Source organism: Plecotus auritus, assembly GCF_963455305.1.
Source record: "Plecotus auritus genome assembly, chromosome: 9".
Taxonomy (NCBI): domain Eukaryota; kingdom Metazoa; phylum Chordata; class Mammalia; order Chiroptera; family Vespertilionidae; genus Plecotus; species Plecotus auritus.
This window is the reverse complement of record NC_137783.1, coordinates 32,879,775-32,898,224: the sequence shown is the minus strand read 5'-3', so window position 1 is coordinate 32,898,224 and position 18,450 is coordinate 32,879,775. Positions and strand designations below refer to the sequence as shown.

Here is an 18,450-nt window from a genome sequence, read left to right as displayed (position 1 = left end):
TTTATTATACCAGAGTGTACTTTTACTGATCAGTGCCCCTTCCCTTTTGTATTCCCCCAAATTGAAATATTTTGTTGCGGCCATACACTCACACACACTAGATGTCCAGTGCACGAAATTTGTGTACTGGTAAGATCCCTAGCAGCTGCGGTTGCTGGCCAGGGCCTCCCTTCCCCAGGCCAGCCTGCCCCCTCATTGAACTCCCAGAAGAACTCTGGTCCAGGGGACAATTTGTATACTATGTTTTTATTATATAGGATGAATATATATGAGATATATATATATATATATATATATATATATATATATATATGCATTTATATAGCTATGTCTTTATTTATTTAACTTGAGTTTGGTAAAATAAGTAACTGTTTTGGAACTGAAGTATATTTTAATTGTTGCAGTTGAAATGAAATTAAAATGATCTGATCAATTTCTACTCCCTTTAGACAGGGTTGTGTTTTATTTATTTTAAAGTATATGTTTTATTGATTTCAGAGAGAGGAAGGGAGAGGGAGAGAAACCTCAATGATGAGAGAGAATCACTGATCCACTGTCTCCTACACTCCCCTGACGGGATGGAGCCAAAAACCGGGGCATGTGCCCTGACCCAGGAATCAATCATGACTTCTTAGTTCATAGTTCGATGTTCAACCACCGAGTCATGCAGGATGGGCAAGGACTGTATTTTTAAGAGCACTTCCAGAGAAAAGAAACCTAGATCCTCCACTATTGATAATCCTGATGCAGACATTCAAGGACATTGGTAATACTCTGCCACAGTTTAATTACATATGGGGCACAGGATTCTGTTTGCTATGTGGGAAATTCTTGAAGTATCCACTGTTCATTTCTCTCCCCTGTTGCTTAGGGAATATCATGTTTGTCAGTTTAATGCTGGTAGGAATTTACTTTGACTTTAGGGTGAAGGAACTTATTTCTTTGCTTATGCCTTTGTCTTTATTGAAACCTCCCTCTGTGTAAACCTTTGGATTGCACATTGTTACCACATGTGAAGCTGAATGAGATTAAACCTATTAGCTTAATCTGAATATATTTAGAAAGTAAATCTGAGTATATTTAGAAAGCAGATCTGTTAATCTGCTGTATTAAACATGGTTTATGTTCAAAATGAAATGTTAAGAGGGAGGAATTCTGTATTCATGATACAAATGCAACATAGTTTTGGCAGAACATCTTTGCATGAACCCCTGTTGCTCTTCACCCCTGTTGATTCCCACAGGAGAGAATTACCTCATGTTCATATCGGAAAGAAAACTCTGTCCAGCTTCCTAAGGTATTACTAGTACGCAATACTCTCTTTCATGTCATGACCTTGTTTCCTTGAAAAGCTTTGCCTTCCCACACTTCCTATAACTGCCCTAAGACCTGGCATTTCTTATGTTTGCACCTAATCTGACATTGTCTGAGCTTTTGCAAAGCTTCAGAAATGGATCCCAAAATCAACCAATTAACTTGTTGCATTAGACATAAAGGTTGACAGTGGACAATTTTATAAACGCATGCTTTTGTTTCTTCCATAGCATGCTTGGAAACTGCACTAGCTGTGTTCATCTCATAATTTCTCAACTGGATTCATTTGATAAGCCATGATTTTATGTGTTTTGGTGAAAAGAATACAACATTGCTTGTATGGGTCTATGATGATAAAATAATAGCTAAAATGACTTAAGTGATTCAAGCCTGGGTTCAGCTTTGGACAGTAACTTTTTGTTAATTCCTTGCTTGAGGGAAAGGGAAAGGAAAAAGAAATGCTTTTGATATTGTTCTTCTGTTTCAGTGTGTCAATCTTTATAACATGGCAATGTACAACTGAGAAAGTAACCTGGACTTAGAGGCCAAATCTTGGCCTTGCCATTTATTTATTAACTGTGAAACCCAGAGCAACTTCTCTGAGTTTGAGAGGGTGATGATTTCTGTTTCTTCCTGTAGTTGTGGCACTGAATAGATAATTACTAAGTGTTTAATATGCAATATCTATAATAATAAAAGTGTAATATGCTAATTAGACCGGACGTCCTTCCTTCCAGATAAAGCCTCAGTGGGTGGGGGTTGCAGCAGAAGTGGCAGAGGCCCCTGGCCACAGCGGGCAATTCCGGGGCTGGGGCCAAGGCCCTTGCATCAATTTTGTGAATGAGGCCTCTAGTATGTTCAATAAGCATTTATTTCCCCTGTATTTTATCATAATTATTTTTGTATTTTTAAATTTATACCCACACTCTTGTCTTTGTCTTCATACTTTAACTCTTGCCCTTCTAATGAGACATGATATCCAAAATGTCACATAGAAATACTATATCGAAGCTAAGAAAGTAGAGTGTGGCTGTAATGGTGCAACATAATTTGAGGATTGTTAGAAAATCAATTTAGGATTTTTTGATGTTGTTTATTTGCCTAAATAGTATTTTAGTTTTAGTTTTTTTCTTATTTTAAGGGACCAGTGTACTATGATCCACTTTGATGACAGGATGAGATGAGACTATGTCTTTATGTTTTACCCATTATGCAATTATATAGATATATTATTGTAAATATTGCTTAATAGAAGTTATAGTTGGAATAGTTATTAAACTATTTTGCTACCTTATTATGTAGATTTAGTTTCAGCCTCAGATTTTTAAAGATTCATTGTATTCTTAAACCTAAACCAAGTTAATTTAGAAGGAGGGAATATTTAGTACATATATATATATATATATGTATATATATATATATACACATTTCTGGCTGCAACAATCAAAGATACAAATTGTAATTAAGTATCCTCTTTGCTGGTTAGATTTGAATAGAATATAAAATTCTGTGAGATGCATTATCTAAACCACAACCTCACATAAATGAACAGAAGTCAGTTATTTTAGAGTTCCTTTCTACTTTAAGATTTAATCTTGAGGTTTTAAATTTAAATAGAATAATACTAATAAAATAACATTAAATTTACTTTTACTGCAGATCATTTAATAATTTTACAAAGCTCAAGTTAAAAAGAAGGAAAATGGACTCATAGGGCAAGGATTTCCAGTTTTGCTTTGCCTTTATATATTTTGTTAATTTCAGAGCATGAAATTACTCCCCTAACATATATCACATTCAATAAAAGTGATAAACTGAGGCATCAATATCTTGTTGAAAACAATATAATAACATCATAGTTAAAACCGGGCAAAACATATGTTCCAAAAAGGGCAATTATTATTTGTACCATAATAGTAACAATGTTTAATGGGCTAGATGGCACTGGGAATAAATGGTGTTGCCAATTACACACCCTCTAATTATATGTAATTTACTTGTTTGATGTTTATTGCCTATTGTTTATTTTCTGTCTATTGCTATATTATAATTGCTATTTTAGAAGACTTTTAAAAATGTTTATTGATATATTTCAGTTGCCTAGAAAAATGCTAATTACACAAGCTACAGTGATCAATAAATATAATATTAAATGAAAAATAAAATATGTAAAGAATTAGCAGCAACAACACAAGTGTTAAAAAACTGATTTTTTTTTCAATTTCAATGGGAATACATTTTTGAAAAATGTCATGTTTGATAAGTTACAAAAATACAAATAGATACTAATTTGTCTTTAATATGAACTGAAAGTAAAAAAAAAAATCCAGTGTTATATTTAAAAACATTTAAATCTGTTTTGCTCACTCTTCACTTCAACTGAAGAACAAAGATAAAACTATTGAATCACAAATAAACTTATTTTTGTATCCTTGGGATGAATAATAAAATTAAAAAAATATTAAGCTAAAACATTAACAATTTTAAAAACATCTTAAGGAAAAACAATTTCAGCATCAGACCTTTGCATTAACTTAACATTAGGACATAACTTATATTCACTTTATATTCATCTGATTTCCACAGGAAAATATTCTAAGTCCAGCAAGTGAATTATTTACAGGAAATTCATGCAGTTGAATGTCTTTTCATGGAATTTCATATAAACCACACCATCCAGGGCTCATGTCATTTTTTAAAATGTGACAGTAGTTCCTTTATGATGGGTGTTAATTTCAGTCCTGTTACAAATGTGCTACATGACCTTAAACAGTCTTTTAAGACATTGTTTTATACCCCCATAAATATGGGTTTCAGTTTCTATAACTGCTGAGTTTCTATTTGCTTCTAAGATTGTGTACCTATGTGTTTCCAAATTCTACAAATATGTATCTCTTCTTACTTCACTATATGCAATCTTGTTTTTATGTTAAAACATAATATTAACAAATATGTCTGTATTTATTTTTTATTTACTATTTCTTCATTTTAAAGAAGTAAACACGTTATATTGAAGCAATGGTTAGTTTTAGAATTAGACAATCTTATATTACATAGTATCTATATATTAGACTATTATAAAGATAGTTTTGTAAAATATATTTATATATATATATAAAATATATTTTACAAAACTATCTTTATATATATATATATATGATAAAACATTCTGTAATGCTGTAATGTTTGTCTTGGGGCTATAATTGAAAATGGAATGCATTATACTATTTATCAGGTGCTTGTCTTATTCTAAGTATTGAATTAGGTATTTTAACTTCCACTTTCTCATTTACTGAGAGAAGTTAGAGTTGTCAAGAAACCTGACAGCCAAAACCGGTTTGGCTCAGTGGATAGAGCGTCGGCCTGCGGACTGAAAGGTCCCGGGTTCGATTCCGGTCAAGGGCATGTACATTGGTTGCGGGCACATCCCCAGTGGGGGGTGTGCAGGAGGCAGCTGATTGATGTTTCTCTCTCATCGATGTTTCCAGCTCTCTATCCCTCTCCCTTCCTCTCTGTGAAATATCAATAAAATATATTAAAAAAAAAAGAAAGAAACCTGACAAATTTAAAGACAATATATTGTTAATGTGATCTTATATTAACTTAGATCTCTTGTCCCAAGCCAACACAATGAATTTTACTTTTTTCAAGATGTGAAATATAATGCTAAATAAATTATTGTTTTAATCATATTGCCTCAAACGTCATTTCAACATTTTCCAAATACCAAATTATTGCAATGTGAAATGTATTACTCTTACATTTTTTACTAAATACACATATTGAGTACATGTATAGAAAGAAGGGATTTTTTTTTATAAACTATTTTATTCCTCAGGTGCATTTAGTGTGTATATATATATATATATATACATATATATATATATATTGTCCAGTTTAGTTAAACCATCTCTTGTATCAAATTTAACAACAGTATTCCTTATGCATTATATCCATATTCATTGTGAAATTTGAAGAATTAGCTTCCAAATGATCCAATACCTGGACCTGAAAGTTTTGTTAATATAAGGTTTAATCAGAAACAACTCTTTTTTAATGGTATAAACAAGCATTGCATTAGTTTCTGTCTGTAGTAACATATAGAGCAATTCTAAAAATTAAATCAGTAGCAGATGTTATAAGGAAATAATTGATAGGTAACAATAGTTTTCCCTTAATTACAAAACTTTGCTCAGATTCAAATCTGAAAATGAATTTGGCTCATCAGTTTTGTTCTATTTACAGGAATTTGCAATGTCATGTTTCTGAATACTATGCACAAGAGCTACAAATAAGGTACAGTGCACATTATTTTATATTGAATTTCACATTTAAAGCATCATGTCAATACTTTAGTAACTAAGAGTTGTATCTCATAAAGAAAATCTTAAATAACTCGTAAGTTTGGGAATCCAAGTTACAACCATCATCTACTTAGGGGCAATTATTTTCTGATTATTGTTTTGTTCTATTGAAACCCATTTGTATGGATATGTCTACTGTGCTGCTTTTCTCAAGTACCAGTTATTAGTGGAGCGGGTGGGGGGGGGGGAAGTTGATGTAGTTCTCTAGGTAACTGTGATGAAGCAATTGATCTACTGAAAGGACATCATTTAGAAACGTGTTCTAATCCAACAGCCACAAGGACAAAACCATGGGAAACTTGAATTTCTCAATGTCAGGAAAAACATAAAATCTAAAATCTGAGTGTGGAGTGGTGTTAAGACACTGAAAGTTCATTATTTTTTAGTATACAACTCTTTATTCTTAATATATAATGATTTAGGTGAGTCATTAAAAGTGAATAATGTTAAATAGAGTTTATGTACTATCTAAGACTATACATTAATGCTAGAATATATATTGTTTATTTCTTGATATATTCTGGGAACTTTTGTATTTGACATCAAAAGCATTTTGATATGCAAATATATTTACATGCAACTCTTTCTCTCTGAAGAGACTCTTGTTTTTGAGTACTTCTGCCTGAGTGCTTGTTAAAAGGAAGGAAGGAAGGAGGCCAGGGGAGGAAGGACAGAGATGTTGAAATTTGAAAAGTAAATGTCAATCCTGTAGGCCCTCGCTTTTAGGAAAGTTGACTGACAGGACATGCATTTTTTTAAAGGTCTTACTGGAGTGACTTGGGGTTCAAATTGCAAACAAAAATCTAGTTCAAGGAGTTGAACTACTGTTTTTGCTAGGAAAGCCAATTATTTCTTAGTGTACAAAATAAATCAAGCAACAGCATTAAGGTTCATTATTTTAGTCATGTTTTCATTCTTAGATTCTCACTAGAACTTTCATAAGAATCAACAGCTGGATAGAAGAATTTGGAATCTGTTCAAGGCTCATACTTTTCAGCTGTTTCTCCTCGTTTTAGAAAGAGGCAAAATTACACGTGCATGGTTTATGAGTGTAGCTCTAAATACATATTTCTAATTGAATATAGTAAAATAAACTTGAACGTTAAATGACAAATAACTCATTTGCATTTATATTCAATTATTTTTGCTTTAAAAAAACAAATCTTTGGTAACCTTAGATACTTTTAAATTATTTTTTGCTCATGATAATATAAATTTTAAAATAACAGTAATGTGTGTGACTAAAAGAAAATCCTAGACATATTCAGCATGTCTTTTTCTAGTGAACATACCTCAAAATAATAACTAATTATTCTTTCAATCCATGACATAGTTAATGAGAGAAAGAGAAAAATATCTTGGAATAAAACAATCCAAGGTTAACCAGAAAAAGGTGTACAGAAGAAATTTCTTATCTTCTTTAGTTATTCTATCAGATGGCATCATATAGTTACATTTTTAAGGGAAGTTTACTAGTCTCTGATAACTGAAGTGCACCAAGTAATGCAAAGTGGCAAAACCCTCTTTTCTAAGATGTTCAGAGAATAGTAGTTGTGAAAGTTCAATCATAGTATAAGAATCAACTCCAATATAGACAGAACTCGTTCCCTGTCTTTGAGGTATCTCTCTGAGTGTACAGTGAAGACTCATGCAGACAATCAGTTCAAGAATTGCTCTGACTTCAAAAGTCTTATTCTGTGTTTGGACCAATCTTCCTACTGCCACATTCCACTGGCGGTGGGGTAGGAATAATCTATGGAAGTATAATTACCTGGGCAGGAAATCTAGGAATTTTATAGATTGGGGCTTTTGTTATTGACTTTTAGGGGGTGAAAGAGAAATAAAAAATATCCACTACTCAAATGATCAGTGAGTGACTTTGCTCTATGCTTACCAAGATAAACATGAAGATACACTGTGTGTGCTTATTTTTATTGTTATTTCTAAGAAGCTGTCTTTGTATGTCTATTTTTATGTATGTCCCATATTTTAAAAGATAAAGCAGTGCACAGCATGTTTTCTTATCTGAATTCTTATACCTGCTTATTCTGTCAGAGTGATGAATATGTATAGATAGGCACTTAGCAAGAGAAAGTCTGAAAGTGATGAAGATAAGAAAATACTTAGTATTCGAAGAAGCAGATAAATGAAAAGGAAGTTTGTTGGTTACATTTGGTATTCAGTTCTTTTAATCAGTGATGGAACTTTCAGCAGGCTTACAGAGTTTTTTAGAATATAGTATTTGACATTCACTACTTCTTACATGCAAGCCCAAAAGACATTCACCAAGCAGAATATGACTGCTTTGGCTAATGCCATCTATTCAATTTTTGTAATGCTTCATTATAAACAGGCTCCCTTCATTCAGGTGTCATGTTTTATTTCTTCATGGACCTTTGTTTCTAGTTGGTCATTGGGATAACTGGATTTTAACACTGAAATAACCATCATCTTCATCTATGCTAGTTATAGCTTGCAATATAATCAGATATTAGACATTTGAACTCCAGAATGTTTTGACTTTAAAGATTAACCTTCAGGTCAGTCTGAATTACCTTTTGATTCTGTCTCATTTTTCCTGTGTTATATCCCTCATCCCTTAGTCTGTCTAGCCCATATTACCTTTGCTTTTTTGGTTTATGTTGTTTATAAAGTGACTTCTAGAGTCTCCTATACCTACACTGCCCATCACTTAAGGCCTCATTAAAGTGCCTCGTAGTGAAAGCAAAATGTGAGGTGTTTGAGTCCAAGTTCACTGTCTTGCAAAACTGAAAGAATGGATTTGCAACAAAAAATGGTTAGTGGAAGCAAACTTTATTGAGAGAAGTCAGTCCTGGAAAAGGTGCAGCTGGGGTTCTTAAAGCAGGCCAGTGTCCTGAGCTTCCTTTCCATGCTGCATTTAGGTGTAGTTCAGCATCTATGTGCATTAAAGTCCATTAGTCCATCTGTAGAGTTCCACATGACCATAAGCCATGTAGACACAGGGAAATAAATATCCTGAGATAGGAGAGCCCAGTATGCTGGAGAGGGGGCACAGAAGGAGAGAGAAAGAGAGAGAGAGAGAATGGAGAATGCACTTTTAAATCTAGGGAGTAGGTACATGACTTGCTAGCTCCTGATTCTGCCATAGTAACATTCTTGGGATTGGTTATATGCCTCACTGCCTTGTGATTGGTTATCGGCAAGCTGCCTGTCTTAGTAACGTTAACACATTTTAAAACTCATGGCTCCCACATGCCCTTCTTTCCTTGCCTAGCTGGGTTGTCTTAGTAACTCCTCCTAGTTGGGTTCCCCTGTTCTACTTCCTCCTCCCATAGTCCCACCCCTGTCTATCTAGCTTCCTTCTCTCTGCTCACTAGTAATTCTTCCCTACACACTACAGCCTTCGTAACCCAAAGTAATTATTATCCTTACCATGTATACTCTATAAACAAATACACATTTTAAAGCCTTTTTCATCTAATAACACTGAGTACTGTATTTCTTTATTAATACATTTATTGTATTATTGTTGTCTACCCAAATAGATGAGAAGTTTCTGGCAGAATTGGCAATGTTTCTATGAGAAGAGATGGATGAAACAAAAATGCTTCGAAATCCCAATAATTAAAATGGCCATGCTTTATAAAAGTAGTAGTTAAGAAATTAATTAAAATAAGTTAAAGGATTGTCTTCTCATGAGAAGCATACAGAGAGGTTCTTATAAATGTTGCTTTTGCAGTGATTAGTCATGCAATGCCACCGTGAGAGGAGAAATGTTTGACAAATCACAGCAAAATAACATATCTAGAACTTTTAAACTGATTTCTTTCTCCACATAGTTAAATTCCAAGCCGATCTGTCATGAACCAGATTTGATTTGATGGCTTCTTTAAAATGTATCCATATTCAGAATTATATATATTTTGACAGTTAAAAATGTTATGAACTTTTTCACACAATTTATAGATTGACTCTGTTAAAGAGCTTAACAAAATGTCTGATACTTAGTAAATGCTTAATAAATAGTATATTCAATTAATAGCAATCACAGAAACGTTAATTGTTAACTTGATTATTAATTATCTTTCTTGGTGTTCAAGTGGATTGTTTAGAAAGGATGTCTTATTCTTTTATTGGGTGTTTGATTATCTCAAAATTTCTGTCTTTTATGAGCATAATAACACATTTGCTGGAGTAGAATTTTAAGCTGAAATGTTTTTCCCTTATGAGTTCTGTAGCTGTTTGTAATCTGGTGTTATTCTAGATAGTTTAGGAGCCAATCTAATTCTTATATGTCTAGCTGTTTTTTTCCTCTCAAGAATCTATCTTTCTTTGTCATTAACATTTGCAAATTCCAGGAGGATGTGTCTTGTGTAACACTTAAGTTGTCTGGAAACTCTCATTTTTTAAAATCTGATCTTTAAATGTGATCTTTTAATTAATTTCCCATGCTCTTTCTGTCCACCATTTTCCTTTACTTTCTTTAAATCATGGGCTGAATCTTCCATATAAATCTTTCATCTCATTATTTTTCTTTTTTGATTTATTTTCATTTTCTTTGAATTTTTGGGAAATTTTACTGCATTATCTTCTATTTAGTAGATGCTTATGTTCCTTCTTCCTACTGCTTTATATTGCTTTTGTCATGATTTTTAATTTGACAAATTTGTTTCTCCTTATCACACTGGTCTTTATTAGTTCACATTATTCTTATAACTAGATCGCATGATTTTACCGACAAAATTAAACTTGAATCTTCCAAGAAACTAAAATGTATTTCCTTTACACTGTAAGTAATCTGAACTACATTTTAAGCCTCCATGTTTTTCTTAGCTAAAGGAAATAAATAAATAAAATTTAAAAAGCAATCAAAATTTAATTAACCTAACTGTTCAGTCTCTCTTGGACAACAATTGCGATGTTTTGGTGATGCTAATTCCTCCTTTTACTTTTCTCCCTGAAGAAGTGTCTGGGTGTGCTCTATGTTTGTGTGGTGGTATGTGGGATGGCATCTTATATGGAGTAGAGTGTAACTGAGAAGACCTCATGATGATATACATATTTTTAAATGTGGCTGTAGGCATTTTGCTTTTTCTAGTCTTTGATATGGCACTTTTTGTATCTATGGATCTTTTCATTTAAAGTCTGAGACACTGTATGGTTTGTGGTCTTCATTGGGGCTCAGTAGTGACCTAACATCTTGCTCTGTATGAGGTCTTACTCTGAGGTTCATTGGCTGTGATGAGTGAGGCACCCTCTATAGCCTTCTGTGAGGCCATTTGTCCTTGCTGCAAAGACCCTTTGGGTCTATCTACTCCTTCGCTATATTCTCAGGTAAGATGATTTTTCTGACACTGAAAAAAATCTAAAATTCAGATCTTTCCTTTCTCTCACAGCAGTGAACTTCTAAGCTTTCTTTGATGAGGCTTACAGAGTCCAACAGAGTGTAAGGGCAAGAGAACCTACTCTGCAGTTGGTGTTACCTTCCCTTATATAACAAACCTTCTCTCCAATTTTGTCTGTATTTGCTACTCTCCTATCATCTGGTTTTTCTTCTATCAAATATCCTAAATAGAAAAGGGGAAAGCCAACCTTTTATTTCCCATTTTCTCTCTATTAGTCAGATGAGAGATCAATAAATCTGAATCCTATAGGTTCAGTAGCTTTTATGCTAAATTGAGTGGGACGACCAGAAAATTCTCCTCCAATACAGAAACCTAACTCAAAGGCAGCCAAATCACTTATCAAATTGATTTGTATGTTAGAAGCTAGAATTCTCTGTGTTTCTTCTCTCAGCATTCTCTCTAAAATATATCCTACATTTTCTGAGATATACTGATGTCTTAGGTTGACTAGAGGTGATAGTCTAGTATTCAGAAGACATGAGAGAAGCCCAGAGTAATTTTCAATTAACTCTTGAATTTTGCTAAGAGTGTTAATAAATTATTTTTTAATTACCTGCTTTATGTCCGGGAGTGAATCTACATCAAATGGACTACTCATTTCTAATCTGAGATGTTATACATTCTGATAGCAATTTTTCTAATCCATTCCTTTTCTTTATTTGACTTGTTTATCCTTTTGATTTTGAGAAAATATTTTAATATTATCTATTTATAATTAATAATAGTGAAGGTATGCTTTATCTAAAGTTGGATTTCTTACAGCTGTAATCTTTCAAAGAGAGAGAATTTTAGGTCCAGATGAGTTGCAATAAAATGTCTCTGGAATTGAGCTAAATAAAATATATCATTTAAATAAAATAAAATATTTCTGGAATAGTTGCCAGCACCAAATGCAACAATACAATTAGTTTTGATGATCACCTGTGACAGCACAACCACTGTGTGTATGTATAATGCTGGAAGATTATGAATATTGTTGATGGATAAAGAAAAATGGTATCTCAAGTAGTATGCTGCCTCCTTTCCATTATGGTCTCTTGGGGTGTTCTGTTTTGCAATCATTAACTACAGAAAGATCTGTTCTGGTCAGCCATGTAACATGAGAGAAATGTTTTTCAATAAGCTGTATGGTACATAGGCTTCCTCTAATATTTTTCCTGCCCTCATAGTACATATACAAAGATAGTAGTAAATATTCCATGTACCCATGGACATATAATTCTAGAAATCACAAACTAACCTATAGTAACAGAAAGAAGATCATTGACTGGGAATGGAGAGAGAGCAGGCAGGAATTTGATGAGAGAGTGGTTTCCCATGAGCATGAGGAGACTTCTAGAGATGATGTTCTTTATCTTGCTTGTAATGATAGTTTCATGGTGATTACATATGTTAAACTTGTCAAAATATACAATTTCCATATGTGGAATATATTTGTATATCAATTAAAACTCCACAATGCTGTTTAAACAGTATTAATTATGGACAGTTATCCTATATAATAAAGAGGTAATATGCAAATTGACCCTCACACCCTCGCACAAGATGGCCACCACAAGATGGCCGGCAGGGGAGGGTAGTTGTGGGCGATCAGGCCAGCAGGGGAGGGAAGTTAGGGGCGATCAGGTTGGCAGGGGAGGGCAGTTAGGGGAGGGACCATGCTGGCAGGGGAAGGCAGTTGGGGGCTACCAGGCATGCAGGGGAGGGTAGTTAGGGGCAATTGGGCCAGCAGGGGAGGGCAGTTAGGAGCAATCAGGCCAGAAGGGGAGCAGTTAGGTGTTGATCAGGCTGGCAGGGGAGTGGTTAGGGAGTGATCAGAATTGTAGGAAGGTGAGCGGTTAGGAGCCCGCAGTCCTGGATTGTAAGAGGGATGTCTGACTGCAGGTTTAGGCCTCATCCATCCCCTGAGGGGTCCCAGATTGAAGAGGGTGCAGGCTGGGCTGAGGGAAACCCCCCACCCCCCAGTGCACGGATTTTGTGCACCAGGCCTCTAGTTATAAAATAAGTGGCATGGACAAAAATTCAAAAATGGAATTCTTGAATGCCAAACCTTGATTGTGGGATCCAGACTATGACTTCTAGTTGCAATTTTTTGAATATACAAGATAAAGTACCTGGAGTATGACAGTTTTATATTATTTTCCCATAATTCACTGAAGGAAAACCTAAGACTGAAACCAAAACAGGAAAAGGCTATTTTTTATTCTTATATATTAATGCCATCACTTTTATTTATTTTTTTTATTATTTTTTTAAATATATTTTATTGATTTTTTACAGAGAGGAAGGGAGAGGGATAGAGAGTTAGAAACATCGATGAGAGAGAAACATCGATCAGCTGCCTCCTGCACACCCCCTACTGGGGATGTGCCCGCAACCAAGGTACATGCCCTTGACCAGAATCGAACCTGGGACCCTTCAGTCCCCAGGCCGACGCTCTATCCACTGAGCCAAACCGGTTTTGGCTAACGCCATCACTTTTAAATAACTTTGCAATAATACACATTCTAAATATTCAAATGGAACTTCTATTAATGTCTCCCAAATTAATGTATTCTTGGTATGTTTAATATTTAGATAGCATTACATAATATATTTCATTTAATTAAAATTATGTTGCATTACTTTTTTGACCTATATTTTCTTTATATTCTGTTTGATCAGACTGGATTTTAAATGGGCTTGCATGTGAATCAATTAATTGACTTGAAAGAGGTATATATTTAGAATTTCACCTTATAAGCTTAAACACTTTATCTATATCAAGTTGTTTTATATAAATCTACATATAATAATAACTATAAACATATATTTTTTAAAACAGTATCTCTTGCCCGGCCGCCCATCTTACTTTCTTGTATAGTCCTTCTTTGGAAATCGGTTAGCAATTTGACATTTCATACAAATAAGTGCTGTATAAAGTACATATGTAATTTTTAATGTAATGCAAACTTTTTACATAGTCTTATTCAAGAGATTTATAAATGCATGAATATTTTATAATTTAAAATATGTAAATAAAAAGTATATGTTTGTATATACATAGAATTTATAATTTAAAATATACATAAACTTTACTTGTTACTTTAGAAATGTGGGTAGAAATAGCAAAAAAACCTGTTTATTAGCCCAAAATATATTTTACCAAAGTAGAACAGAGATGAAGAATAACTGGAGAGTATAATATCTATACCCTGTTTGGGTATAGGTAATGGAAGAAACAACTTCAAAATATCAAAATATCTAATAAATGACTTCAAAATATCTAATAATTATCAGATATCTTTCCTGGTGCAGAATTCTAAAGATAGGAATTTGATATTTATCTTAAGTCAAATACTAGTTAATGATAAAAGCCAAGTCTTATAGTTCTGAAAGCTTAGACATTAATTTAAGGAAATATTTCATGGATAATGAAAAATTGTCCTTAGTATTAAAAAGTAAAATAAAATACAAAAGGCACATTTCCCATTATTAACTATGTATGGGTTGCCGTACTTATGTAGATCTCTTAATATACTGGCTTCCATGTGAGTTTCATTTAACTTACAGTGTAATGACCTGGCCCTATATTTGTAATATATAGAAACAATGCTAGATAATGTAACTTACTGAATTATTTAGTCTGATAAATTCTTATTAAATTAAACAACTGGTCATGAGAGAGAGAGAGAGAGAGCAAGAGAGAGTTTGACTGTGTGGATGTATGTGTTCTTTGTTTGGGCATGTTTAGGAGAAGTTACTCAACTCTCCCAAACACTCTAAATTGACGAAATACTGTGTCTGACTTTTCTTTTTACTATTTATAAGATAAGCACAGAGAAAAATAGACCATTCACATTTTCCTTTAACACCTGAACTATGTATTATGTCCTTAACACTTGTTCTCCCTTTATGTGGGACTTAGTCTCCACTGGGGTTGCTTTCCCTAAGTTCTTCTCAGGGGATTCTACTGTCAAGAATCAGAATGTATGGAATAGTGAGAAGCAATACCCACTACCAAAAAGAACACTATCTCTGTCTTACATTTTGCTAAATATGAACATATTAGTGTCTGGATAAGTATTTAATTATTTTAAATGTTTATAGATTAATTATTATATATGTATTTTTTAGACTTTATATAGTACCTTGAAGGGTCTTTAGCATTACTTTTTTTTTCCTCCTTTCTCCTTTTATTTCCTCCCTATTGTGTTCTGTTTGCATCCTGCCAATCTCCTTATGACAAAACCTAGCAAAAATCAATATATTCTATTCTAAATTATTACTTTCTTCCCACTGTAGTAGTTATGAAACAAGTCTTTTTTTGGTGTGTGTGTGTGTGCTACTGATAGCTTTGTATAACATGAATAGTTGGATTTGGCATTATTACATTGTAGTACAATTCAAAAGTTTTCCAAATAAATAGCTCATCCAGATTTCGATAATCTTAGTGCTATATGAGAGTCAAGTATTCTAACTCAGGTTTGTTTCCCCTCCCTGTTGGGACCTTATTCATAGTAAGCCAGTTGATCAAGGCCAATTAGAATGTAGAGGCCCTGTTCAGAGTACACCGGATGTTTAAGGCCACTCTGAGTATGAGAATCTTAATCAGAGTGTCCAAGGGCTATACACAGATGCAAGAGCAAGGCCACAATAATCTGTATGTGCAGTGTACAAGCATGCCCTTCTATAACTCAAAAGACTGAGGTCACTATTTGGCAAGAAGCCTCTTTTGTCTAAGTAGTATAAAGTTGTTACTGACCAGCCAGTACGGGACTGGCTGCATTATGGGGAAGATGTATGACTGACCAGCAGGTTGCTGCTGTGGGTACAGAGGCCGCTGCTGCTGTGTGGGAAAGAGGTATTGTTACCTAGCCGGTGTGTGGCTACTGTATGGTACTTTGCTTTGAATAACTGTTTTGTCTAGTGGCTCCTTGTTAGTGAAACATTCTACATCCCTTACATGAGATGAAGGAGAAAACTCTCCAAATTTTATTAAATTAGATTATAGGGTATTTACACTAAAATCAAAGAATATATGTATTTAGAATATTCATCCTGTTGAAGAATCCAGCAGAAATTTATTTATTTATTTTTCTTTAGGATAGCAATGAATGTGTGTGATAGAAATTTTGATTGATCTTACTTCTGTTTGTGTTACCAACGTCAAGACCTTGGTTCGTGTCTTCTTGAAGGATGATGGGCCACGTACAGAAACTCACCAGGTCAGAAAGCCCTGGGATGCCTAGAAAGGGGCAAAACTGGGAAAACAAGAACTTTGCCTCCAGGGTAACCTATCCTCTCCCAGCATATCATGAGCCATGCAGTTTGCACCCCTGATCTTTCATATTGCTGGTCAGGTGGTTTAGACCCCCTGACCTTTTCCTCCCTAAAGATAACATCTAAGCCTCTAGGAGTTGTATTTCAGCTCCAGGTCCAGAAAAGCAGCAAAACCAAACAAGTTACACCTTGGCTGCCTCAGGATCAACTCCATTGACTAATAACCTTGATCTGGCACTGGCCAATCAGTGGAGACCACGACCCTGAAAGAGCACACCTGGAAAGCTGATGAATATTATTTTGAAACCCTCCCCTAAGATTTCCACCTTCAAGAGAAAGATAAACACCTGCAATGCAAATGGGGTCTAAGGAACTCCAAGAGACTTGCAACCCTTGGAGCAATGGGTAGCAGCAGCTCCGCCTAGGCTACCCACTGAACCTGTCTCCAGGCACCCCTTTTCTCTGACTTCTCAGTGAGCCAAAGCAACCCAGCCGAGACTCTCCTGTTACTTTTTCTATGCCCTTTCTTTTTTCACTGTCCTAAGTATATTTTTGCTGAGGCCAATAATTTCTCATTTTGCTGCACTTTGTCTCATGATTGAAACCTTTCCTTCAAAAAGATAAGAGCTGAGGTCTGGTTGTCTCGTCGGTAACATTTGGAAGTAAGAATTTGAAATATTATTTATCTAGTGTGTTCCAAAGTTTTTCATCAAATGAAGCTTAAGAACTTTTTTAGGGCTATGGTTTAGTTTTAGAATATATGCAAGAGTAAATTCAAGAGTGTAGCTATTATCTTCAGTCTTCCCTGGGTGATTATTTGACAGTCAGATAATGTTGGGTCTAGACAGAAAAAAACAACACTTCCTCTGTGGTCCTAAACTCCAATTTGGGAAGTCAAAATGTATCACAGAAGTTCCCCCTGGCAGCAGTATTTGCAGCTGGTTTACAGTGGGTTCCCTTGCATCTCATTGAACTAGATTATAAACAAAATCAATTTGGCATGAACTACATTCACTCTGAGGACAGTAGTGCTCCCGAGTGCATACTTCGATTAAATGTTTAAATTGACTGTTTATGGCCATGGTGACAATGCATCCTACTAATTCACTTTCAGTTCCATTGTCCTCTCCTGGAACTACCTGCCAAGACTGCAACAAGGGAGCTTTGGGTTGCTCTATTTTAATTAGTTAGAAGAAAATATCACTACTCTGAATAGGGTTGCCTTTTGAGGACTTTGCTTTTACATTTTGACTGTAAAGCAATAAAGTAAAATATATAGTGTAATCACTGAACAACAGATTCTTTTTAAAAAAATTTTTGTTGATTTGACGGGGGAGGGGAGATAAAAACATCCAGTTACTTATGCATTCATTGGTTGATTCCATATGTGCTCTGACCAGGGGTTGAACCCACAACCATGGCGTAATCTGGATGATGCTCTAGTCAACTGAACTATCCAGCCAAGGTGAGCAACAGATTCTTAAACCCATGTTACATCCACTGTTTTCTTAAAAAAATATTTCTAAAATAAAAGTATTTGATACACAACTATAGGTACTAAATAACTGGAAAGAATATGATTCTTGATATTAGATTGTTTAGTAAAAGTCCAATCATTTTGGGGGCAGATGGTGATGAAATTTTCTTTTATTTATTGCCCTCTTGAGGAATTAGGAGAAGTTTAATTAAGTTTTGTAGGTTTTTATTTTTTTATTATTATTTTTTTAAAAAACATATTTTATTGATATTTCACAGAGAGGAAGGGAGAGGGATAGAGAGCTAGAAACATCGATGAGAGAGAAACATCGATCAGCTGCCTCCTGCACACCCCACACTGGGGATGTCCCTGCAACCAATGTACATGCCCTTGACCGGAATCAAACCCGGGACCTTTCAGTCCGCAGGCCGACGCTCTATCCACTGAGCCAAACCGGTTTCGGCTGTAGGTTTTTATTTTTTTAAAAAAGGAGAGTATTTGGTCCTTTGCTGGCTCTTTAAAACATCAGTCAGAACATAACTGTGAGGAAGTAGATATTTTCTGAGTTTATGAGACTATGGAGAAAATTTGATAATTAAGACACGGCTCCTATAATATTACCTTTAAATGTAAAAATGAGATACTA

At 34.4% G+C, this 18,450-nt stretch overlaps 1 protein-coding gene across 1 annotated transcript in view; it reads left to right on the top strand.

Moving 5' to 3' along the window:
* Positions 1-18,450, top strand: part of PCDH15 (protocadherin related 15) — a gene marked incomplete at its 3' end in the record, with an annotated part of 1,266,261 nt that overhangs the window by 444,515 nt on the left and 803,296 nt on the right. The window contains exon 4 of the mRNA XM_080641959.1: positions 5,560-5,610. The remainder of the gene's footprint in view (positions 1-5,559; positions 5,611-18,450) is intronic.